Genomic DNA, 26868 nt, shown 5'->3' on the forward strand with positions numbered 1-26868 from the left:
GAGAAGCAAAAGAAAGCCAGGCATGCTGTGGTAAAAGATGCGGGCTCCTGAGAGCCCCTGGTCCGCAAGGCTGAGATGGCTTCGGGTCCCAGGGTCTAATGGCAGACCTACAGAGATCTCCTGAGACTATGAGGCCTCGGGCTGCCAGAAAGGGCCATGTGCTACATGTGGTGGATGCCCTTCTGAAACAATTTTCTCATCCAAATGCCTTCATGCAAATCCCAACTCAAATGAAAAAGTAAAAGCTGTCAACTCTGATATATTAGGAAGATAATTCAAGCAGCTGCTATTTGTATTTTATTTTTAGACATCTTTTTTTTTCCTTCAGACAGATCACAATTTCTAAAATATTATTCCTTCTTCTAGGTCAAACAACATCTGTTGTATACAAAAGAAAAGAAACCATTTCACATTGTCAAGTTTACAACTTCCATTTTTATTGTGCCACAGCAATATCATGCAATTATTTTATTTTGCCTCTGAAGAAGTCATTATGGTCGATGACATCAATATCTCATGGATTGAGGGGTCCCTGAGTAGATCGTGACACATTGTTGACGCTTTCCTTGTCAGTGATCCTTGGGTAGGCTCTGATATGATAAACCACAATCACTCCAAATGATAAGTACCTGTTTATCACTGAGATGGAACCCTGATTATTCCAAAGGATACTTTCAAAAAGTTCCCTCTCACGACATTTGTGCTTCTCTCTTAGAATCTCTGGTAAATAAAAAAAAAAATGTGGATGAAGTCATTCCTGCAGCTTGGCCCTAATGATGAGAAGGGATGCTATTAAAAGAAGCAAATGAGCAAATTTTCGACTAATGAGCAGGTTACTACAGCTAAAAATTACCAATGAATCAACCTCTCTGGCCTCCTTTCAGTTTGACGTACGTGCTGTTTGCTCATTCTGCCTGGAAAGCATTTCCTCCTGCCCCCTCCTTACCTAGCTAATGCCTACACATCCTTCAGATCTTAGCTCAGCTGTCACTGCCATCCTTAATCCCTTCCCCCACAGAATAGGTCAAAGCCCCTTATTATACATTCTCACCACACCACATACCTTTCTATTTTAGCACTTACCACAGTTGCGATTTTATTTACGTATGTGCAATCGTGGAACTGAAGTTCTGAATGTAGGGGCCATGTCTGATTTGCTCATCACTATATCCCTAGCACCTAGTATGGTACTTGGAATATAATGGACATTCAGTAATCATCTGATGAATCATCAAGCTCTCTGTTCCTGTATTGGCCAGGACAAATAGCACTAGCTGCTGTAACATACACTCCAAAATCTCGGTGGTTTAACACAATTAAAGATTCATTTCTCACAATGAGATCTAATGTGGATTGGGTAGTTCTTGTTGGAGGCTCTTTTCCATGTGATAAGCCAGGGATCCAGGTTTCCTTCATCTAGCGATCCCACAGTCTTCAACATATAATCTCCATAGACTCCAAAGAAGTGGAAAAGAGAGCATGGACAGTCATGCAGGGTATTTTATGGCCAGACTTCTAAGACATACTTTCACTCTTGCCCACATTCTATTGACCAGAATCTAGTCCTATGCCCCAACATAACCACAAGGGTGGCTGGGAAATGTAGTCTTCCTTTGTGCCCCAGGAGAGAAAACAGGATTGGCAAGTATCCAGTCCATCTTTGCCACGCTCTCTGCTACAACTCACGATCTTCTACAACTATGGGTACTGTATGAGTCAGAGTTCCTCAGAGAAACAAAATAGGATGGATGGATGGGTGAATAGATAGATAGGTTGAAGAGAATTATTTTAAGAGTTGGCTCACATGGTCATGGAGGCCAAGAAGTCCCACAATCTGCCATTTGCAAGCTGGAAAATGAGGAAAGTGGGTGTTGTAATTCAATCCAAGTCCAAAGGCCTGAGAATGGGGAAGCCGACGCAGCAAGTCCTGATCTAAGTCCAAAAGCCTGAGAACCAGAAGCACCAATGTCTGAGGGCAGGAGAAGATGAATGTCTCAGCTCAGGAAAGAGAGTGAATTTACTCTTCCTCCACCTTTTTGTTCTATGCAGACCCTCAAGGGACTGGATGATGCCCACCCACACCGGTGAGGGTGATCTTTTCTCAGTCTAGATCTTTGTTCTAATTTCTTCCAGAGACACCCTCAGAGACACACTCAGGAATGTTTTACTAGCTATCAGAATCCCTTAGCCCAGTCAAGTTGACACATACAGGTACCAACAAGAAATCTAATCAAACAACCCCCCAACCATTCTCAAATAGGAGTTAGGGGTTTTAGATTACTGGTATCTTAGATAAGAAGCAGGTAGATGCCTAGAGACATACAGAACACAACCCACAGGTCAGATTCCCTGATTTCCTCAGCTCTCCATCACTTATCACTGGCTTACAAGGTTTTCCATGATTTAAATCTTAATGTATCTCCAGAAGTAAGCAACTCTGTTGAAGGTAACTTGCTGCATCTTAAATATTCACGTAAAATTTTGGCATTTGCTCCAAGATATACCCATGGGCGTTTAAATTTCGACTGCTTCCCTTGAAATTTCTAAATACAGTTATCATTCCAGGAAGATGCCCTGCCTTTATCCAAAGGTTTTAGAGGCTGCTTGGCATGAGTGCAAAGGTCTGAGCCACAAGGCCCCGTAAGCCCTGAATAAAACTGTGTGGCAAACCAAGTCTACTAGAAAGAGCCCAGTAGAGGGGCCCCTTACTCCCTAGGACCCTGTGTTAGTTTTCTTGGGCTGCCGCAACAAAGTGCCACAGGTCAGGTGGCTTACACAAGAGAAATTAATTTTCTTACAGTTCTAGAGGCTAGTAGTTCAAGATCAGCATGTCAGCAGCATTGGTTTCTCTTGAGGCCTCTCTTCTGGACTCGCAGACGGTGGCCTTCTCTCTGTGTTCCCACATGGTCACCCCTCTGTTTGTGTGCATGTCTGTGTCCCAACCTCCCTTCCTTATAAGGACACTAGGCAGATTGGTTTAAGGCCCACCTATGTGACCGTCTTCTATCTTAATCACCTCTTTAGAGGCCCTGTCTCCAAATACAGACATATCTGAGGTACTGAGGGTTAAAGCTTCCACATAGGAATTTAGGGGGGGGGCACCTAATTCAGCCCATAACAGACCCCAAAGGTAATCCAAAGAAGCAGGGACAGCCACAGTACTGGCAAAAGGAGAAAAATTCCCCCACTGAATTTGTTGCAAGAAACAAATTGCCCCTCCTTCCACACACACACACCCATCCATCTAGGTTTTGACAGGTTTAGATTCCGGGCATTTTGATTTAGGGAATCTTTGCATCAGCTCAGTGGCTATGGAGGAGTTCTGTGCTTTGTGGCAGTGGCTGGGGTACATCTCAAGCAATAAAAAGGATTTGAGTCGCAATCATTTTCCTTCTCTCTGTCTTTCACATCGCCCTGACTTGCTTGTTAAGCTTTTGAGGAAAATCACAATTATACACACACTTTCTGTGCTGAAACCTGCCACCGCTCTGTTTTCTGATAAACATGCCCTTTCCCTAGAATTTTATTCCAATGCCAGGCTGTGATCGATTCTGGTGCCTGTCTTGTTCCTGTGTTCTATGACAATCCTGCCTGCACAAGAGGCCCTGGCCCTTCAGAGGATGTGCGCAGAACTATCTCTCCACTCTTCCCCCAGCCAGCAGTCAGCAGCTGCCGAGCAGAAATGGGTTTGGGGAATACCAGTGTGACAATTACACAGGTATCTGGGAGGACCCAAAGCTCTGGTCTCGGCTGCGTGACGGCTTCAGGGAAATTAAGTGCAAGCTGTTTGGAGAATATTTCTCCATAGGACATTATGAAATCCCAGAGGCGGGAGTGCGTGGACAGTGCCTGCTTCCCTCTCCTCCCCTCCCCCAGTTTCCAGAAAGAAGAAAGAAAAAGCTGCAGCTTTGTATTTGATATTTAGAATTAATTAGAGCCCCAAATCCCATACCAGCCAGCAGGTTTCTTAATGAGGCCAATGTATTCATCTTCTTCAGCCTACTTCTCCAATCCATATCCAGCCCACACGGGGACCATTATAGTGCCTCATGATGCCCCGTGGTTTTCAAAGTGCCACCACATGCTGCTACCTCATCTGGCCCCCACGATCACCCTGGTAGGTGGTCAAGACAGAAGTCATTCTCCCCACTTCCTCGATGAGTTTTCAGGGAGGTTGAGTCACTTTCCCAAGGTCATGCAACTAATAAGCAGTAGAAACTGGATTTGAACTCAGCTGGTCTAGCACCAGGGCCCGTGCCGTGAACCACTGCTCTTCTCCTGCCTCCTCAGAAAGAGGCATGCCTGCGTCAGTGTCAAGGAGGCAAACCTAAGGCTCCCGGGTGACAGAGTTACCCAGCTCGGGTTGCAGGGAGAAAATTCAGGGGGCTCAGTTAAATTTGAATTTCAGATGAACAAAGAATAAATTCTTAGTATAAGTATGTCCCAAAGTTATGCTTATCTCAAATACTGTGTGGTATATACTTATACATAGGAAACCTTGACTCAATGTCTATCTGAAATTCAAATATAACCAGGTATCTAGCTTTGTGTTTGCTAGATCAGCCAACACCATCCTCAACACTATCCTAACAGAGCTGGCCAGCCACCTAGACTTCTGATGAGCTCTGCCCCAGTCTTTCCTTTGGCTTATCTACTGCCACTTTCTTCTACGGTTCCTGGACTGAAGCCCTCCTCTGGAATTCAACTGTCCGATATGTCACCAAGCCCCAAAGAGTTAGCACCTGCTTCGGTTCTTCCATCCGGCTGTGCCTCTCCACTCCGCAACCTCCATCCTGACCCAGAAGCCTATTCCCTCTGACCCAGATCATGACCAAAGTCCCAGTCACCCCACTCGACAGATGACTGCCAGATTTTTTCCTGACCAAAGCACAAGGCATTCTTCTATTCTGAACCCTCAGAGACCCCCTAAGCTCTTTAATGTGGCCTTCAAAGTTTTCCTGATCAAATTCCAACTTGATGATGCCTCCGCCTCCCTGGTCCCCCACCATGGTTGAGTGTGGACCCTAAGCCTGAGCCGCACTGAGGATCCCAGCTTTCCGCAACACATTCATGCTTGCGTCTGTCTCTCCACTGGCCTTGAATACCACTCCCTTGACATCCCCAAGTCCAGTGCTACTACCGCTACTTCTACCCCCATGGCTGCAAGTGATCTTTCCTCTGGCACAGCCCTCACAGCACTTCCCAACCATTTTGGTACATGCTATACTCTGTCTTTTTACTTTGGGACATGTCTTAGCCCCTCTTTCCACCATATTACATGCCTAGGGGACAAGAGCTAGCTTGCTTTCCCTCTACATGATGTAGCATAGTTTCTGGCACATGCTAAGTGTTCCATAGAAATTATTGGATATAAGTGAATGGCTTGACCCCACAGACATTCTCTACTCTGTGACACCTATTCTATGCCCATACTGGGCCAAACCACAGGGCTAGAGCAATGACTAAGATCTGGTCTTGTCCTCAGGGCACACCATGAAAACAGAGCAACTGGAACTGGAAGAAAACTCGGTTACCTTGAGGCCAATCTCAGCCCAGGGTTTCTGCAAAAGGATCACACACCCGACCCCAGAATGCTTTGAAAAGTAAGGCAGGACCTTACCAAATGACCCTTCAGAAGTTAGAGAGGGTAGGGAGGGGCAAGGAGGAAAATACATACTATAGCATGCAACAAAATATCCCCAAAGTCTTCTTTCCACCTCTACATCCCAAGCCCACTCTTCATGGTGACTGCTCTTGGTTTCCGTGTCTGCACACCAGGCACTACCTGCACAACCTAGAGTTTCCAAGGAGGCCAAAGTTTGAAAAGTGTTTGTTCCCACCATAAATCAATGAGATACCCTGTAAGGGCCTTCTGGAGGTGAGGAGAGAAGTCCTGAAAAAGAATAAAGAAGGAGAGAGTTTGAAGAAAGGCCTGAACAGGGGGTCAGGAGCCCATATTCCTCCTCCATCTTTGATGATACTTTGTCTTCCAAGCCACCACCCCCCTGCTGCCACAACTCGCAGTAAGTGTTCTCTAAGATGGCCTCTTAGATGCCCCCAATGATCCCACCTCCTGGTATTCATGTCCTTGTATAATCCCTTCCTCCCAAAATTTGGACAGGACTTGGATGATTCACTTGTAATGAAACAGAACATGATGGAAGTGATGGGATGTCACTTCTGAATTAGGTTATTGAAAGATTCCAGCTTCCATCTTGGTTTTTTTCACTTATTCACACTTTCTCACTCTCTATCAGATCACTCACCTTGGGGGAAGCCAGCTGCCATGGCATGATGCAGCCATTTGCAGAGGTCCACAGAAGTGAGCTGGGAAAAGGATCCCCCCCTTAGTCAAGCCTTGAGATGACCGCAACTTCGTAAGAGAGCTCGAGTTCAAGGCCTCTAGCTAAGCTTCCCCCAGATTCCTGAGCCATGCAAACCACACGATAATGAACATTGTGTCAATCACCCCACTAAGATGTGGGGTGAGTTCGTTATGCAGCAATAGATAACTGATACACAGCTGAAGCCCCTGCATGCTTCTGCCTGAAGAGAAGTGATGTCGCCGGCTTTGGGAGCTAGCCGGCAGGTAAAGATGTAAGCACACCCATCATGTTTCATGTCCAAATGTCATTTTCTAATGCTGCAGTCAAGATGCTAGAGCCAGCAGTCCCCAGAGACAATCGAGGGGCTTTTATAGCTGTTACAAATCCTGCTTCATGAATCCCAGACCCGTATGCAAATGTGAAGCTCAACCTTTGATAAGCCATTTGATTTCCCTTTTAGTTAATGAAGTGAAAATACACCATTTTACACTCAGATTAAATTGCTAAAATGTTTCACTCTGGTCCCCAGTTAGTTGTAATTAAAAATAGAAAAGGGAAGAACAGGAAAAGTCACTCACTTTCTCCTGGTGTCCTGAGGCATGGAAGGGGAGACTCGAGTGGAGGTAAGGGGGTGGGAGGGAAGGGAGGGGTGAGAGCACAGGGGGAAGCCCCCAGGCCCGCCTCAACTGGCAAAGGGTGTGCCCCCAGGCCTGAAGCCCCCAGGAGCTCAGAATGCCAGGAGAAATGCTGCCCCGGGCTTTCTGGGTAGGAAGAAGGGAGACAGGGTGCTCCGCAGGGGTATTTCAAAGGGCCCAGAAGTTCTTGAAACACAGCCAGAACCAAGTATATGAAAAAGTGTGTGTCTGAGAGTGTATGGGCGATGATGGTGTGTAGGTACCTGTGTGGGAGTGACAGAGAATGAGTGAGGAGCATATATGTACCTCTGCGCGTCTCTGTGTGTGTGTGATATAGGTACTCATGGGTGTGAGAGAAAATGGATGAGGGCGTCTACGTACTTGTGTATGTGAGTGAGCGAGAACAGTGTGAAGGTACATGTGCATTTGTGAGAGAATAAGGGAGGAGAGTATATAGGTGTGTGTGTGTGTGTGTGAGTGTGTGTGTGTGCACACGAACACTACATAGGGACCCATGGGTGTGAGATAGAATGGGTAAAGGGGAGTATATGCACCTAAGTGTGTCTGTGTGGGTGTTTGAGTAAGTATATGAGTGGGGGGGTCTATAAGCACGTGTGTGGGGGAGGGCTGTATATGCATGAATGTGTGTGTATGGGAGATTAGGCGAGGAGCCAGATATAGGCAGGGGTGGACACTTGTACAGATGAAGGGGTGGATGTGTATGTATGTGAGTGCATGGGGAAGAAGTGTACATATGTGTGGAAGAGCAATGCACTAAGTGAAGGAGAGCATATATGTGTATGTGAATGTATATGTAGGGAGATCTGTATATAAATGTATTAGAGTGTCTTAGTGACATGTACATGTGTGCTGGTGTGAGTAAGGGGTGATCAAGGGGTTGTACGGACATATGTGTTCCTAAATGGGTTAAGGAAATATATATGTACGTGTATGTGAGTGCACAAGCACATGGGTGAGGGATGCATGTGCTGTGTTAGCATTTGTGAATATGTCTGCCAAGTGTATATGTATATGTGGGTATCAGGCTGTTCATGAGGAGGTTGTATATAAGTGTGGGTAAATTTCCGTACTGGTGAGAGGGTGTATATGTATGTGGATGTGACAATGTACAAATGAGGGGGTGGTGTACACATGTGTGCACATTTTGGGGTGCACAGAGGAGTGTATATGTGATTATATGTATGTGTATGTGAACGGCATGGGTTAAATGAGTGTATGTATATGTCTGTGCATGAATGTATGGGTGTGGACGTATATATGTGTATGTCTGTGACAGATGGGGTGAGGGTGGTGTCTATGTGTACATGTATGGTAGGTGTGTGTACAGGTGTGTAAGTGTACTGGTGATGGCTATGTTTATACCGGCGGGGGATATGTTTATAATCTGAATGTGAGAATGGATGGCTAAGAATGGACTATATGTCTGTGTGTGTGTGTATGAGTGAATTGAGTGCATAAGCACATACATGTGGGTGTATGGTTGCAGGGTATATGTGTGAGTGAACGGATAAGCGGTTGTATATATACTTCTGTTCATGTATAATTTTAGGGGTGAGGTATAGGTGTATATGAACATGTGTGTATAGGCACATGTGTACATGTGTGAGTTTATGCATGAGGCAGGTCTATATTTATGTGCTTGCGAGAGAGTATGGATGAGGCCAGCATATGTGTGTGTTTGTGCTTGAATGTACAAGGTTTATATTTACATGTGCATATGCGTGAGTGTACAGTTGAGGGGGGTAGTACGAGGATGTGCTTGTTGGCATGACATTATAGTTGAAGCTGTAAGGTCATGGGTCTGTGTATGTGAGTGTAAGCAAGATATATGTGTGCACATTGTGAGATCATGAGTTTGGGATGTCCGTATATGTGTGAATGAGATTATGGCAGAGGTAGGTTTATATGTATGCGTATATAAGTGTGAGTATGAGAGACTGAGTGTAAATGTACATGTGAGAAGGGTTGTATATACATGCATGCACATATATGTATGGATGCAGAGTCCATGTATGTATGCATGTGCAAGTAGGGTCTACATGTATCTGTGTGTGTTAGTGTATGGATGAAGGGATGTGTGTGTGTGTCTCAGGTGAGATATTTATGTACATATGTGTATGCTAAAGTGTGTGGCTGTGGAAAGTGTGTACCTGTCCCCATGTGAGTACATGTCCAGAGGCCTGTATGTGTGTGTTTATGAAAGTCTGGGTGAGGGATGCACATTTAAGTGTGTGTGAGTGTGTGCATTAGCAAGTATATGATTATGTCCTATGTGTAAATGCACGGACGAGGGAGTTTTATATGTTCTTGTGAATGTATGTGAGTGTATGGGTAGGACACACGTACACATGTATCTGTCATACATGCATATTTGTGCATATATCTACATCCACGTGTATGTGTATTTATGGGTGGGGATAGAAAGAAGGGTGTGAATAGTGAGTTTATATTTGAGATAGTGCCTGTATGTGTATGTGTGAATACATATGTGAAGGGGTGTGTATGTTTGTGTATGCTTTGGTGATAGGGTGATGGAGTTTGCATGTAATTGCACATGTGTCTTCTGGATGTGGGGGGGGGTCGTATCTGTGTGCATGGATGTGTCTACATAGCTGAGGGACTATGTGTATATATGCGTGTTTAAGAGTGTATGGGATAAGTGGAGTGAGTGTGTGTGTGTGTGTGTGTGTGTGTGATGGGTTGCAAATTTCGTGTGTGAAAGTGCACAGGGAAGGAATTCATATGCAAGTGTGAATGTATGGGTGCTGATTTTTATGTGTCTGTGCATGAGGATACAGAGGAGGAACGTGTATGTACATGTTTCAGTGTGTGTGCAGATTAGGGGGGCATATGGCATGTTTGGGGATAGTCATGCATATATTGATAAGGGCAGGTGTGTATACATGTGTGAATTGGAGAATATATGAGTGAGGTATAAATGCATATGAACATGTGAGTACTTGTGTGTCAGTATAGGCATGAGGTGGTGTGTGTGTGAGTGTGTATGTGTGTGTGTGTGTGTGTGTGTGTGTGTGTGTGTGTGTGTAAGGGGGTGTATTTGCAATTCTGTATGTTGGCGTGGACTCTATATGTATCAGGATGTGTGTTTGTATATGTATGAGTGTACTGGTGACATGTATACATACGTGTGTTCGTGAAGATATAGTTGAATGGGCTGTATATTTATGTGTGTGTTTCAAAATAAGGCCACTGTATTTGTAGGTATATGAGAGAAAGTTTATGGGTGAGGGCAGTTTATATTACCTTTTGTGTGTCTGTAAGCATGTATTTGTGGGGGTTGTATATGTACCTGTGAGCATATATTTGTGAGTGTGTTGTGTATGAACCTCTGCGTGTGAGTGTATGAGTGTGGGAGGCATTTATGCACCCTTGTGTGTTTGTGTTGCATTGGGTGTGTGTCCCTTTTCTTTAGAGCATGCATCAATATGGTGTAGAGCTGCAGAACACAGCTTCAAGTCAACAGACCTGGGTCGCAACTGCTGGCTCTTTGACTTGATAGCTGTGTGACCTTAAGCAAGTTACTTGACTTTCCCATGCCTCTGTTTCTTCATCTGTAAAATGAGGGGAATAATTGTACTGACCTCACAGTGTCGTGAAGAAGATTTTAAAAGATCATACGTAACACTATATTTCTGAAAACGCTCAGCACAGAGCTTGGTACCTAATAAACTCACTCAACCAATGTCAGTTGTCACAAAGATATTGTTACAATTTTGCTTATTCGTGGCAGATTCTCAAAGTTGCCCATCGAGCTAACAAGAGTTGTATTTATGGATCCTTGCCAGGCAAGGGGAAAAGGCGGGGGGGGGGGGCAGAGGAAGTTCTGAGGAGAGGTGCATGTCCTGGTTGACCCTCCGTCCAAGGACACTGGCCTCCAACTGCCACAAGTGTGAATGGCGACCCAAATGGCATTTGCAGGCTCTGTTGGGTTCCGGCACAACTTGCCTCCAGCAGATCCAAGAATCGAGGTTGTCTCTGGACAACCCCAACCCAACTAACCCACTGAGCGGCAAAGCACTGAGCGAGAAAGATGCAGGTGGGGGACTGGACAGTATCTGGTTCTTTTCATAAGAGAGACTCCATTTCACGCACTAGTCCGTGTGAACATTTAAGTGCCTAATACTGTGTGTTCCAGATGGGTGCTGCCTGGAAGGGTCTGCAGTCACTCATTCATTCCACAAACACTCGGTGAGTGGCCCTCCTGCTAAGGTTCTGATACAGTATCTGAGGAGGGGCCAGGAATCTGCATGTTTCTGCCCCCCGCAGGGGATTCTTAGACAAGTGGGTCCAGAGAGAAACTCTAGTGCAGAATCACAGAGATTCAGGGCGAAGTCGTCATTGCACAGATGAGGAAACCGGCAGCGGGAAGAGCAGTGCTTGCTAACAAATGATACGCCACAGCTCAAACCCCGGTCCCTTGCCTCCCAGCTCGGCACACATTTGGCCATAGCAACACTTCTCCAATGGGGGTGGGGGGGACTGGAGCAGAAGGTGCAATCACACAGGGGTCTTTTTGATCTCGCCGCCCCCCACTCCATCCTGGCCTTTGAGAATCCGTGCCAGAGCTAGCGTCTGTTTTGTCGCTCGCACCCTGGGAGGGCGTCGAGGAAGAAAAAGGTTACGGAAACCGGGCTCAACATCATAATGTCTCCCTGCCGGGGCCGCTGCATGAAACGATGAGGAGGAGGGTGGTGCAGCGACCTGAGCCCTGTGTGGGGGAAGTCCTCGCTGGGAGTCGGAAATAGAAGGCCCGGGTCTTCCCTTGGCCGGGCGAGGGCTGTGGAGACAGTCCCGCGGCAGGGGTTTGGGCACTGAAAGCCTGATGGCAATAAATGAACGGGCTCACGGTGCAGTCTGGCTTGAGAGAAACTGGGCGCAGCCAATGGCATTTCATAGCAGATACCCTTCAAAGACATACTTACAAAAGGGCCGAGTGCTATTTTTAACGCAGTCCTCACGCCAGCTAACAGCCTGTGCCGTTGCCCTCCGCGTGGCCTGTTCATCTCAGACGCCGACCGCTGGCAGAGGCTCTTCACAATCCAAGCCCACTGAAGCCCCCGCGCTTCCTTTATCTGCCATGACTGCGAGGTCTTCAAAGAACCTTCGTTGGTGATTTTAAAACGACCTCCTCCAGCTTGGAGCTTCGTTCACCCCGGAGCTTTCACTTGGGTGCTGGAGGTGAGAAGGGAGCGCCGCGGAGGCGGGCCGGGGAAGCGGGCCGCGGCCCTGCTGAGCTGACACGGGAGCCTGAGCAGAGGACTCCGTGGTGGCTGCAGTGTCGGGGGGGTGGGCGGGGGGGGGGCTGCCAGGCAGTTCTGCCTCCTCCACCGGCTGCCCACCAGGCCTGGGCTCCCAGCGCCCTCGCCTCCACTGGAGCCGGGCCGAGGGAAAGGTGGAGCTACCTCACCCCTACTCCACCGAGTCATTCCTCGCAGCGGGGCTAGACACACGGGGCCACTAGCATAGCAGCGGCAACCACGAGCAGTTGCTCAACAAAGCCACCAGCTGGGCCACAGGCCACACTCTGCCTCTTCCACGTGCTTTCTCCCGGCTGCGAGGCGGGGAAGGGGCGGGGGGAGTTGGGGGGGGGGGCTCGTCAGCTGGCAGACAGCCAGGGACTGAGGAGCAAGCAGACTGTAGGATGCCTGAGGTCGCCTGTGTGGCTCAGCAAAGGCTGGGCCAGTGGAGGTGACACATCTCTGGGGTAGTCGGGCCGGCCATCAGCTTTAGTAGGTGGAGCACGGAGCTGCTGATTCTGTTGGGATGTTCCCATAATGCACTCTGCTGCATGTAGAAGGTTGACTAAAACCGGATTTCCAAAGTTCTCTGGTCTTTCCTGCCCAGCTCCATCCTTTATGGTCTCATAGCTCTGTCCCTGCATCTGTCTGCCACCTGCACCCCCCGTAGCTGTACGCTCCCCTACCAGGATATAGCTTCATGAGACAGGGTCTCTGTGTCCTACATACACCTTGCCCATGGTCCTGCAAATTGTGGGTGCCCAGAAATGTGTGTACCCCTGTTGCTGAGCAAAAATGTGATGCTCAGAGCCCCCTCCGCTGCCAGCCACGATGCGTTCACTCTGTTGGTGGCCACATACGATCCTATGATGGGGGACAGTGGGGATCAGATCAGGAAATCACATCTCTGGCCCCCACATGCCTTAGGCGCAGGCATAGTATCTCCATCCTCAATGGCCCTGGGGATTATCCTCAAATTATGGTTAAGAAAAACACTGAGATTTGGGAATATTTGGTAACTGACCCACATAGGTAGTCAGTTGGCAAAGCCAGGTTGGAATCCAGGTCCTAATGAGAATTAAGTGAGCTCATGCCGGTAGAAGAGTTAGCAGGCCACCAGTCAGTGCTCCATGGACGGCAGTGCCCAGGATCCTTTTCCCATGTGGTAGCTGAGCTGTGGCACCAGGGAAAGGAACTCCCCCTCTCCAGCCCTCAGTTTCTACACCCCTGACCTAATGGGACTGGATCTTCCAAGTCTCCCTCTCGGAAATACTGGGTTGCTGGCAGGTGAAGGACAAAGAAGAAAGCAGCAAGGCAATGCGGTGGAAGGTCTCTAACGTCATGAGGCTTTCCTTTCCCCCATGTAACAGAGATTCTTGAGGGTCCACGGGCAGACTTCAAGAGAGCTATTGATCCCTGAAAGAGTCCATGCAACGTTGTGTGCATGTGCCAGGGGGAGTTTTCTGGAGAAAGCAGCCACAGTCTTAATGTGAGTCCAAGGCCTCAAAGAGGGTGGTAGAGGACATAGCCAATCCTTCAGGAAGGCACCCTATATCCACTGGGCACTCTTCCCCAGCTCCAGTTTTCTTATCACTGTGAAGGTCTAATCTGACCTAAAAGAGTTGTACTCAAGAATTGGGGGTATCATTTGCATATGGCTTAAGTCGATCAACAGAGGGCCTTGAAATCAGATAAACGGACTCAGCCACAGCACTGCCACTTGCTGGCTGTGTGGTCTCAGCCCAGTTACTTGCCTTCACTGAGCCCCAGTGTCGACACCTGTACCTAATACCAATAGAATTGCCATGAAATTTCTGTAAGCAAAAGTACTACTACTACCTGGCACATGGTAGGTGTTGGGTAAACATTATCTTCCTTTCCTGCCTTCTAAGTCTACTTTTAAGGTTAAGTTCTGATGATTCTTCAGAGTTGGCACTCACTCTTGTTGCTTAGCAATAAGGGTTCATAAGCCTGGGCTTTCCTTGGGCTTCTGAGAGAAGCCTCAGCTAACCCCAAACTCCAGGATTCTCAGCTCTGGCCAGGACCTACATGTTCATGGCTAGACTACTACGCCAGCCCACTCTCAGCCTCGGCTGGACTCAACCATGTCCACGGAACTCAGGAAGCCAGATTCATATCAATTCCTGACATTATAATCTCCATTCCACTCATTCATTCGTACAGAAATCCATGGCATTATCCATTCACTTGATAACTCTGTCCCTTTTACATCACTCCCTCCCTGTCCTTTCACCCCCGTCACTTCTGCCTCATCCCCTATAACACATGGCAATGAGCTGATGGCATCCTTCCATATTTTTCTACGTGCTCCCATCATCATATTTGGATATATGCACATGCACACAAACACACACGTGCACACGCACACACACACACACACACACACAATCACATTTGGGGCAGTTGGTCATTGTTTTCCAAAACCGAGATCATATCGCGTACACTTTTCTGCACCTTGCGTTCCTCATTCAGCAATCCCTCCTACACAATCCTTCTAGGGCAACCGGCAAAGTTCCAGCTCAGTCTTTTTCATGGCTGTGTCCATATCTACCACCCACCTTGTCTTTTAGCCTCGCTAATGTACTGGCAGTTCCCTGAATACCCCAGAACACGTCCTGTCCCTGTGCCCTTGCCCCTTCTGCTCCTTGGCCTGGAAAGTCCACTTCTCTGTCTGCCTAGAAGACACCTTCTCATCTGTTGAGACTCAGCTTATGGCAAGGTTTTCCTGGCCATCCCCTGACCCGAATGAGTTAATCTTGCTCTCCTATGTCTTCAAAGGTGCTCGGACCAGACTTTTATCTGAGAACATCTCAAGTGTTAGTGAAGTCACATGCTGACACCTGTCTCCCCCCGCGCGGCCCTGAGGTCCAGGAAAACATACTTGTCTATTTTGTACCTGGCCAGCACCCGATGGGTACCAAATCAATATTTATTGATATTATGAATGAACAAATGAGGACGAACGAGGCCTTGAACCAAAGAACCGGCAGTGGAGGGGGGCAGCATTGGTCGGCTTTGAGCTATTGATCAGGTAGAGCTCCAAGGTCTTGGCAATTGGCCTGCATGTTTCTTATTTCCATGAAGAACATAACCACCATGAGAGATCACATCTGCCTTGTTCGTAGTTCCATCCCCATTTCCTGGATTAAATAGTGCCTGGTACCTAGTTGGCACTCACTAAATATTTATAAAAGAAAATTCCACTGTGTCCAGGGGTCTCTGGCCCAGGCTTTACCCCTGCCCCTGAGGAAGGTGCTCTTTAGCAGGCCAAGCCTCTGTCCCTGCTGGACCTCCAAGACCTCCGCCATCTACTTGCCTACCTGAGCCGTTCAAATCAAGGTACAGGACAATTTCTCCAGGGAACCTTTCTGTGGTCTGTGCCTCATCTAGCCCCAGAGATCTCCAGCTCAGGCCTGGTGCCGAGGAGTGGCCGCATGTGTGTGCATCCGCGTGCACGTGTACAACTGTCTGTGTACAAAAGGCATGTATGAGTGTGATGTAGGGTCCCTGGCAGGGAAGCTCAGAATATTTCCATCACACAGAGAAAGAGGAGGCTGAACCCAAGGTTTCTCCTGGGAGAACCAGAGGAAACTGAGGTTTCTGTGTTGCTAGCGTGGCAATGGGCAGAGTCGCCTCATTCTCCTGCCACCTCCAAGCCAGAGTACAAGTTCCGGAGGAAGACCTTTAGCCTAAAGCAAACTCAGGAAGTAGGCCTAACTGAGGCATATTTACCATGGGATGTCCTTAGGAACCCTGGGTCTGGGAACAGGTATAGAAGAAGCGATCCAATCCCCTGGCAGAGCTTCAGGAAGAAGAGACAACCCTGTGCTCACAGCCCCATCCAAAGGAGGGGTCCCCAGGGGCTGAACACTGCTCATGTGGAGCAAAAAAGGGGCAGGGGAGAGCAATTGCTTCTTGGGATCCATGGACACACTTGCCTATGGCCCGTCCTATAAATCAAGGTTATAGGCCCAAGGAACTCGTCATCCTAGGACAAAGTGGTAGCCTGAGCAAAGGCACTGGCACTGAAGAGTGTGGAGATTTCCAGAGCTACATTGAGGAGGTCAGTTTGTGTGGAGGGACATGAAGGGCGGGTAGAAGTTTGGTAAGGTGGGGGATTCATCCTGAAGGGACTGTGAGGGGAAGGAGAGAGTGGGATAGAAAAGAGTTTAGGCAGGGGTGCGGCATGATCAGTTGGGCCTGTAAAGGACACTCTGGTGGCAGTGTGGAAAACAGACTGGAGGAGAGCAAGACCGAGGAGATGTTTAGGAGACAGACTTTGCAGAGCTGGGCGGTGGTGAGGGGCTAGAGGGCAGGCCTGGATGGATGCCAAGGAGATGATGGAAGATGTGGAAGATGGGCTGGATTTGAAGGCAGTCTTGACTGTGGGAGGCAAGAGTCCAGTCAGAGGTGACACAGCTTTACAAAGAGACAGGAACACAAATAATGAACAGAAGAAGAGCCTCAGGGGGATGTCTGTGTGGCTGGAGGGACTTAGAGGCACTGTCTTGACCAGTTTGAACTGCAGGCCTCAGTAGTCAACCGAGTGCAAATGCCTCACAGGCAGCTGGGATGAGGTCAGTGCTGGAGAGAAAAACATGACATTGACCACATGAGATGACTCAACCCTCAAGCCAGGCCAGAACAACATCACTGACCCAGAACAGAGGCTCAGACAAATTGGGCAACTGTGGCCTTCAACCTGGCACAAGGCACGTGCCACGAAGCCTGACAGCAATGAGCTCTCACAACTTAAGATCTACCTCTCATATGTATGGCTTGAAGGAGATGCATTTAACTTAGGTTTGGAATATAAAATGTTTATACAACCATTTATTCCATTAGTACCTTCACTTCCCACTTCAGAACTAAATGTCTCTACTAATTAAATACATTTATTTTAACTGCAGAAGCATTTATTTCCAAAATAAGGACATGTTAATTATCTGCAGAGTGAAATTAACCCCAGGATGCTAATCTATACATTCATCTGCCTGGATATATATTACCCGTGGATGCCAACCGTCTCACAGCACTGCTCAACACTCTCCTGAACACAGGAATTCTTGCCACCTGGATCCACGTCCTTCTTGTTATCCTCTTGCTGAGAACTGTGTGGCGATGTGAAATGTGGAATTTTAATATTACTATGCTCATTCCAAACCTGAGAAGACTAGAGATTCAAGATTCACAGGCATGTGCCGATATAATTCAAGGGCATTTTTGCTGGGAGAGGAGGTAACTGTCTCCAATTACCCTGAGGAGTTTTTTGCTCATGTTTTATGAGAACTGACACCTTAATTCTCTTGTCACTGATACTTCCTAGACACGGGTACATATCTGTAATTCTCATGATAAGTCATTAGTATTAATTAAGCCACATCAATAGCATAATTTAGCTAGTCAGTCAACATCTTCTGCGAGCTCACTATGGGGGCAGCCCCAACTCGCAGCATTGGAGAGTTAATAAAGGAAGAAATGCAGCATGGGAAACAGAGAGTTTTCTAGAAAGATGGGCATTCCTGTCTTCATAGCCACCGGGAAGACACTTGCAGAAGCCTCAAGGACTAAGATCCTCTTTTATGATATGACATCTGTTTTTCCTCATCTGCACAATGGAGTAGCAATACCTTGTAGCCATCTGGCACCAAAAGGGAGGAGCTTTAGAGGGAAAGGAATGCATGTGGTTCTAGCAGAGACTTGACCTTTGGTCCACCAATCCTGGTCAGTCAGAAGTGAAAAGGTGAGAGAGCTCTCTTAGTTAACAGAATCCCTTCCTTCCTTCTCTGCATCCCTTCCTCCTCCTTTCTCTCTCCTCTCCCACCATCCTTTCTTCCTTTGAGAATATTTACTGAGCACTTACTATGTGCCAGGCACTGTGCTATATAGTGGAAGGACATTAGTGAACAAATCCAGAGTCCCTGCTCCTAAGGAGCTGAGCTCCAGGTGAAGGGGAGGGGGTGGTATTTATAAATAAATGAACAAAGACACAAACAATATGTCAGGTGTTGAAGAGTGCTATACAGAAAAAGAGAGGAGGATAAGGGGACAGAAGTGATGAAAGCAGATGCTATTTTAACACCAGATACTTCCCATGTATGACAGAGACACAGCAGCCCAGTGACACGGTCCCTTACACAGACAGGCACATAAGTCCAATGAAGTGGTTTTATACACCATACAGACACCCTGGTCCCATGGAGAGGGTAACTATTCCCAGTCTTCCTTGGGATGACCAAGACATCACCCATTGCAGGGATTAGGTGGGTTAGGCCCATGTGGCTTAAGTTAAGCCTGGAGACTTCTCATATAATTGCTGTGTGTCCATTAGACTGGTTATTCCCAAGGTGGCAGTGAAAGTCCAAAGGAAGATGGATATTCCTGCACTTCGATACTCACATTCAGGAGGTATACATGTAGTGTTAGTAGCGACTGGACCAAATTCTGCCCTCTAAAAGTGCTAGCTGGGTGCTGTTGGAACTACAGACTGGAAACACCCAAGTGGCTTTCTTAGCCAAACACTATGTGCCAATGCCTACAGAAACACATAGGCCATCACCGTCCATTTTTCCCCTGGGGTAGCAGCTTTCCCTCGGAGAGCTCCTGGCTCCTGAAGAGGGGTAGGATCAAAAGTGATGTTTCTATCTCCATGAATGACACATAGGCTGGACTCAAGGTGAACAAAAGAGGCTCAAACTGAATGGGCCTTGATCTTTTGGAGAGCAATCTAACACCAAGAACATGCAAGGATACATTAAAGAGTTCCAAATGAAGGACTGAAACCCTAAATCCTGCGGCCAGCCATTCATCCTTGATTGTGTTGTGTGGAAGAAATATGGCAAAAAATATGGATTGTGTAAGCCAGTTTACACATATAATTTTTGAGCACAGTAAAGTGGATTCATGCGTTGAACCCTAAGTTAAAGGTGCTTGGATTTGCTTTGTTCAGCAGCCAGTGGTTCTGAGGACTAGACTCAAGGGGTGTGTATTAGCAAATATCTCTGATAAAGGACAATGGAGGAAAGATTGCCTTCATATGCCTATGGATGTCTACCAATTTGAAAGAATATCTCATGTTAATGAGGCTCTTGTCCCTTCTTAGTGGCCATAGAAAATGTTAAAGAGGTGAATTATTTGGAAGACTTAAATCTGTGTAGATTACTATTATATATCAATTTGTTTATTTGTTGTTACCCATCCCCTTCCAGATGAATGAATGCTCCATGATTGTTTTGTGTACTGCTGTGTCCCCAGGGCCTAGATAAAGTCTGGCCCCAAGTAGATACTCAACAAATATTTGTTGTATGAATGAATGGCATAACTTTTTGCAGCAGGTCTCTGGGAGAACACGAGCCACAGCCCCAGAAGGTACCAGGCTGCCTAGAGAGGGCTGTTTGTTTTGCTTTGCTGTTACACTAGTGAGAGTTCTGGATATATTCTGGGTATAAGTCCTTCATCAGATATGTGCTTGGCAAATATTTTCTGTGCCTTGTCTTTTCATTCTTTCAATGATACCCTTTGAAGACCTGAATTTTTACATTTTGATAAAGTCTCGTTTATCGTGTAGTTCTTTTATGGCTTGGGCTTTTAGTGTCATATCTAGAAAATCTGCCTAAGCCAAGGTCACATAGATTTTTTCCTATGTTTTCTTCTAGAAGTTTTACAGTGTTAGATTTGACATTTAGGTCTGTGATCCATTTCAAGTTAATTTCTGATTATGGTGAGGTAGTGATAAAGGTTCAGGATTTTTGCATTTGAATTTCCAATTGTTCCAACACCATTTGTTGAAAAGATTCTCCTTTCTCTATGAATGCAGCAGTAGTTGTAATAACACACTATTGGAAATGTAAATGTTCCTTAATAGAGGACCAGTTTAAAAAAAATCTCCAACACATCTACTCAGTGGAAATCCATGGCACCATTAGAAATAAAGAAACAGCTCTACAAACATATTTAAAAGTAAAATTCATTTGCATTTCCTATTCTGTGAACTGTTTATCTTTTCATTCAATAAATATTCACTGAGTTCCTACTGTGTGTCAAGCAATATTCTAGGCACTGAGGACACAGCGGTGCTATCTGGTAGGGAAAAACAGACACTAAACAAAGAATTAGCAACACATTAAGTCTGATGATAACAAGAGCCGTAGAGAAAAATAAAGCAGGGTAAGAAAGGTGGGGAGTGTGGGATTTGAGGGTTACAGTTTTAAGTAGGGTGGTCATGGGGGACTTTACCATGAAGGTGACATTTAAGTAAAGACTTAGAGGTGAAGGAGGAAGCCACACAGACATCTGGGAGACAAGCATTACAGTCTGCAGGAACAGCAAGGCCCAGAAGTGAGAGCTGTTGCAGGAGAATGAAGAAGCCAGTATCACTGCAGCAGAATGATTAAAAGGAGGGGAGCAGTAGGAGACGACTGGGGACAGAAGACAGATCACATAGGCCTTGGAAGTTACTGTTGAGGACTTTGGCTTTGACTCTGAGTGAGATGAGGACTGATTAGGGGGTTTCAGCAGAAGAGGGACGGGTTTATCTTGTTGGTTTGCAGGAGCTCTTTATATACAAGGAGATTACTTCTTCATCTGCCCTACGTTTTAAAATTTTTTATTCCCCATTTGTCATTTATGGTTCGACTTTGCTTATCATATTTTTATATGTGTAATATTTTTTTATAACTTGTTAATCCTGGCTTAGCCAAATTTATCAATTTCTTGCATAATGCATAGTTGTTATTGGCCTACCCAGAATTAGTTTTTGTTTCATCCAGTAGTGGACCACAGTTTTCATTTGGAATGCATCCTTCTCCCCACCCCTCCTTCCTCATAATACGCATGGTTTAGGAGCCTGAAGCCTGTTGGAGACCTATGCTGCTCCCAGGGCCCAGCTACCAGCTTCCAGTTCCACATCCTCCTCTGAACAGATCAAACTCCATAGCAGGCTGCCTAAATTATCGTGCACCCAGCTGTTTGCAAGGGGGTCTGGGGGATGGAGAGTCTGCCTTTCTCACCACATACCTCTTTCATGTATGAACAATAGAAAGAAGCAAACTTGTGATCTATTATCTACCTTATCTCAACCCGAATCAGAGGGAGGAGGAGCAAGTCAGCAGTACCCAAGAAGCTCTCAAGCCATCAGACTGAACTTTACTTATACACTTACACCTCTTTCCTTTAACGCTTTTATTGACTCCTGCTATTTCCCCACCCAGTGTATAAAAATAATAACTACCTCACAGAGTTAGGAGGAGTTAAATCAGTTACTACATCAAAGCCATTGAGGGCCTGCAACAAATGCTTCCTAAGTGCTATTGAGCTATGATTATTCTTACCTCCCTCAGGGTAGACTTAGAGCGTCTCCTCTTCCAAGTCCATATTTAGGCTGATGTTTCCAGTTTCCTCGATTATGTCATTTAAAAAAATTCTTTTAATGTTTATTTATTTTGGAGACAGAGAGAGACCGACTGGGGGAAAGGCAGAGAGAGAGAGGGAGACACAGAATCTAAAACAGGCTCCAGGCTCTGGGCTGTCAGCAAAGAGCAGGATGTGGGGCTTGAACCCACAAACCGTGAGATCATGACCTGAGCCAAAGTGGGATGCTTAACCGACTGAGCCACCCAGGCGCCCCTCCTCTATTATGTCATTTTAATCTGGGGGAGTGGTAGAGTGTCTTCGGTGATATTTTAAGTGTCTGAGCAGTCTTTCCTTGACGACAATCCTAATAGAACTGATTTTGCTTCAAGTGTGCGAAAATGCATCACATTTCTGTGGTCTCAGGAGAAGCTACATGCCGCCTTGCTGGTGATGCCTGCTGGTGTTTAGCCAATCTGATTTTTTATTGCCAATGTCTTTGTACTTTGGTTTTGCTTTTTGGAAGAGACCTGCTTTTTTTTATATTACTTTTTGCTATGTCTACTTTTTTGCTAAAACACGATTAAATATTAGAGGTATTGTTCATTTGAATTTATTTTATGGATCAAAAGTTGCATCTATATGGTAATGTAGGGTGATTCGATATCAGGGTAATGTTGAGTCATCCTATCCAAAGCCAGGATATGTCTTTCCATATATTTCAATCTTCTGTTAGGTCCCTCAACAGTTGTCTTCATATAAATGCTGCATTTTGTAAAGCTTATTCTTGTTTTTTCAATACCCTTTTTTTATTATTTTTAAATATGGCCTTTCCTCCCTTTGTTCTACATCAGGAATAGGCAATCTACGACCTATGGGGCCCCAGCCCACTGGGGTGCCTGGGTGGCTCAGTCGGTTAAGCGTCCGACTTCAACTCAGGTCATGATCTCAGGGTTCAAGTTTGTGAGTTCGAGCCCCCTGTCGGGCTCTGTGCTGACAGGGCAGAGCCTACAGCCTGCTTCAGATTCTGTGTCTCCTTCTCTCTCTGCCCCTCCCCCGCTCATTCTCTGTCTTTCTCCCCAAAATAAATAAACATTAAAGAAAATAAATCCAGCCTACTGGCTGTTTTTATAAGTAAAGTTTTGTAATAAAGTTTAAATGGCCATACTCAACCCTTCGCTTGTCATCTGGCTGCTTTTGTGCCACAGTGGCAGAACTGAGTAGTCGTAACAGAGATCATATGGCCCGCAAAGCCAAAAATATTTACCATCTGGCCTCTTACAGAAGTTTGTCAATCTCTGCTCTATATTTTTGATCTGGTCTTTGTTTAAATAAAAGAATGCTATTAATATTTGTGTATTAATTTTACACCCAGCTATCTTACTAAATGTGTTTATTTTTAATAGTTTTGCAGTGTTTTTCTTAGGTTTTCTAGGTATAACATCTGCAAATATTGATAACTCTATTTGCCAATATTTCATTTAGAATTTTTATATCTACATTCACATGAGAAATTGGCTTAAATTTTCTTTTGTGTTTATCAGTCTGGTTTCAGACTCAGAAAAAAAGAGCCACTTAAATATCCCAAGAGTGTTACTATAGAAATCTGGGATTGTTTTAATTTTGAGTCCTTTGAATTATCCAAATTATTTGAATTATTACTGTAATAATACTTTAAGGGTTAGGGGTGGATTCCAAATGAAAACAGGCCTATTCCTGGATGAAGCAAAATTTAATTCTAGGTAGGCCAACAACAACTATCCATTATACAAAAGATTCATAAATTTGACTGAAGATTAATTTGAATTATTGGAATTAATATAGAAATCCAGGCCTATTTATTTGCGGAAAGCTGGTGGAGCAAGCCAGCAGAATCACTGCAGAAGATCAAGAAAGTTGCAATCGGAAGGTCTGGAAAGCAGACACTAAACATGTAAATGTGAAGCATGGAAGTGAGGGGATTCTTCTTACTCAAATTCTTACTGGGAAACTGCTGGAATTCTCAAGAACCTCTGAAGAAAGCTCCCATTCTGCAGCAGCCAAGAAGCGGTTCTCAAGCTACTGACGAGAAGTCACTGTGAATCTCTCATTTGTCCTTATGTCTGATTGCACTATATCTCAAAGACAAATGACTTCTACTTCCCTCTGCCTCCTAAATCTCGTGAGAGTTCCACTCACCTGGCCACCTCTAAACCTAGAACAATTACAGGGCAGATGATTCTGGGAAATGTAGCCCCTGGTTTCTCCAAGGGATGGGAATGATGCCAAGTTGACAACAGACAATCTAGCATCTTTTTTAAGCTTTAGTATCAATCCTTTCTTTGTGCAGTAAATATATAATCTGTTTTTGTGATTATTCCATAGGCCCATGTAAAGAAGATGCATTCCCTGATTTCAGAATATACAATCAATCTACCTTCGGGGCGACTGGGTGGCTCAGTCAGTTGAGCGTCCGACTTCAGCTTAGGTCATGATCTCATGGTTTCTGAGTTCGAGCCCCGCGTCGGGCTCTGTGCTGACAGCTCAGAGCCTGGATCCTGCTTCGGATTGTGTCTCCCTCTCTTTCTGTCCCTCTCCTGCTCATGTTCTGCTTCTGTCTCTCTCTCAAAAATAAACTTTAAAATATTTTAAAAATAATCCTTCTTTCTTGACTAGGTGTTAATATGGTAGATTTTAAAATTATGTTTAATAATACATCTTATTAATTTGGTTACTCACATACTCTACAATTATTTTTTGATATTTGTTAAAGAATAGTGGAGCTAAATTAAAAACTCCTACTTTGTATGTTTCTAATTCTCCTTCTACTCCTCTAAATGTTGCTTTATGAATTTTGATGATATGTTACTTATTGTATAGGTATCCTTGCGTTAGACCTTCATTAAGTATTATACTGTGCCCTTCTTTGTCTCATTTTTTTCTTGAATTCACTTTGTCTAATAACAATTGTCAGATGTCTTCTTTCTTTTTATTTCCATGTGTCTTCTATGTCTTTGCCCATTCTTTTGCTTTCAATTTTTCTGAGACACTTCATTTTAGATAAGTATCATATAGTCAGTATTTAATTACATTTTATTTTGCTTTGTCAATTCAATATCAGAGTTTCTTTTCTGTGTATTAATATGGTAGGTACATTCAATATGAATGTTACAATTTTTTTTAAAACTTTGATTTTCTGCTTTGTTTTGTATGTTGTTTCCTTCTGTTATTTTGGAAGATGTGTAAGTTTCTTAATTCTAATGGATGTCTTTGTAGGAATAATTTTATATGCTGTACTTAATCCTCTACTATCTATTGATTTTTTAATAGTAGTAAATATATACCTACTTCTAACTTCCCCTTCCTTCTACTTCTTATTTTTGTCGGGTATGCCATTCGTCCTAGTTCTTCTAGTTCTTTTATTGGTTAACTTTGTACATTTAAATATATTTATGTGTTTTAAACTTTAATGGCTATCCCTAAGAATATCTTTTGTCCCCTCCATTTACTATGAAAAATAAGAAAATCAGCTTACATGTACAATCTCATTTTCTCTCCCCTTCTACCCCCTAACTTTTGTTATTTATTCTAGTATTGCTCCACTGTCATGGTTGACTACATTTACATTGTGTTTTTTAATGTTAATTCTCATAATTGTTTGAACCTTTAACCATAGTTTTATATTGGGTTATATAATCTTTTCCTGAAGACTTGGTTATTCCTCCACTGTTTTCTAATGTTCAACATGGATTGGGTTTTAGCCAACTTGTGGTTTTTATGTTGTTATTGGTAGCTGGACCATTTTTGCCTGGTCTCCCATAGGATTTTTTTCCTTTATCTTTTTTTATAAAGTTTATTTATGTTTATTTTGAGAGAGAGAGAGAGAGAGAGAGCATAAGCAGGGGAGGGGCAAAAAAGAGAGAGAGAAAGAGAATTCCAAGCAGGCTCTGTGCTGCCAGTGAGGATCCCGATGCAGGGCTCGATCCCACGAACTGCGCGATCATGACCTGAGCCGAAATCAAGAGTCGAGTTGGACACCTAACTGACTAAGCCACCCAGGTACTTCTCCTTTATCTTTTAATTCAGGCAACTTTACTAGACTATGGTTCTATGCTGACTGATCTTTTTGTTTTTCTTATGACATACTATATATACCTTGTCAATCTTTAGACACAAATCTAATATAAAAAAGTTTTTAAAATTATATCTTGGAATATTTTCTAGTTTTTAAGGTTTTTTTCTTCAAGAAGAAAACATTTACACTTATATTGTCTCTCTCTTTCACCTGTCTTCCATGTCTACAATTTTTCTGTAATCAGTTTTTAAATTTCCATTTGATTTTGCCTAGTTGTTTCAAGGCTATCATCCAAATTTCTGTTGTCATCAGTGTTTACTATTACATCAGTTAATAGTATGATTATATTACATCATCAGTTACTACAATTTGCAAAGTAGCCATAATTTCTGTGCTTTTAGCTTTCTCTTCCACTTTGTGTCCTAGACATAGCCAGCTTAATTTTAATCTCCTTCTGTTGCCTTTCTTGATTCCTTATGGCTCTGCATTGAGCTTTTAATTCATACAGGATTTCTTTTTAGTTCTTTGAATTCTTAGACAAATATTTAGTCATAATTTTCATCAGCTCCACATCAAAATGTTCATACTATGTAGACTTCGTTTGCCTTTTTCCTCTGTTATTTTCTACCATTTCATGATATTTTTGTACCAATCTCCTGGTTCTCTTTGCATTATTAGTCATCCTTGAGTGAGCAGAAATCTTCTGAGACCAGATCTTTGAAACAAATAGTGTGGAAGAGGGGCCAAGGCAACATTCTGGGTTAGCAGAAAATCCCCTGATTTCTAGTAAAGTCATTCACAATTCATGGTCTTGTGGGAGAAGATGGTGGGGTGGGTTTTGTGGATGTGTTTTGTGCGTGATAGAGAGTGACAAAGAGGTACTTTAAACTTTTTTTTTTTTTTTTTTTTTGCACACAAAGAATGACTACTACGGAGCTGCTTAAAACCCATGAGTTTTCCTCCACATGTTGCACATATACAAAGATGGGGTACCTGTGAGTTTTGTCACTCATTCATATCTCCCCTGCCATCTTAAAGTATCCAAAAGGGTTTGGGAGGCTTCTGCAGTCAAACATGCACCCAGATCTGATTGCTTCAAGTAAAAACTGTTGGATTTTCCCTCAGGGTAGACCACCTAATTTGGAGAATTTTCTGCTTTGCCAGCTCTCCCCAAGATCTGGAAAGACATTTATCTACTACTGGTA

Source organism: Herpailurus yagouaroundi, unplaced genomic scaffold (assembly GCF_014898765.1).
Source record: "Herpailurus yagouaroundi ecotype Mexico unplaced genomic scaffold, PumYag 67503, whole genome shotgun sequence".
Taxonomy (NCBI): domain Eukaryota; kingdom Metazoa; phylum Chordata; class Mammalia; order Carnivora; family Felidae; genus Herpailurus; species Herpailurus yagouaroundi.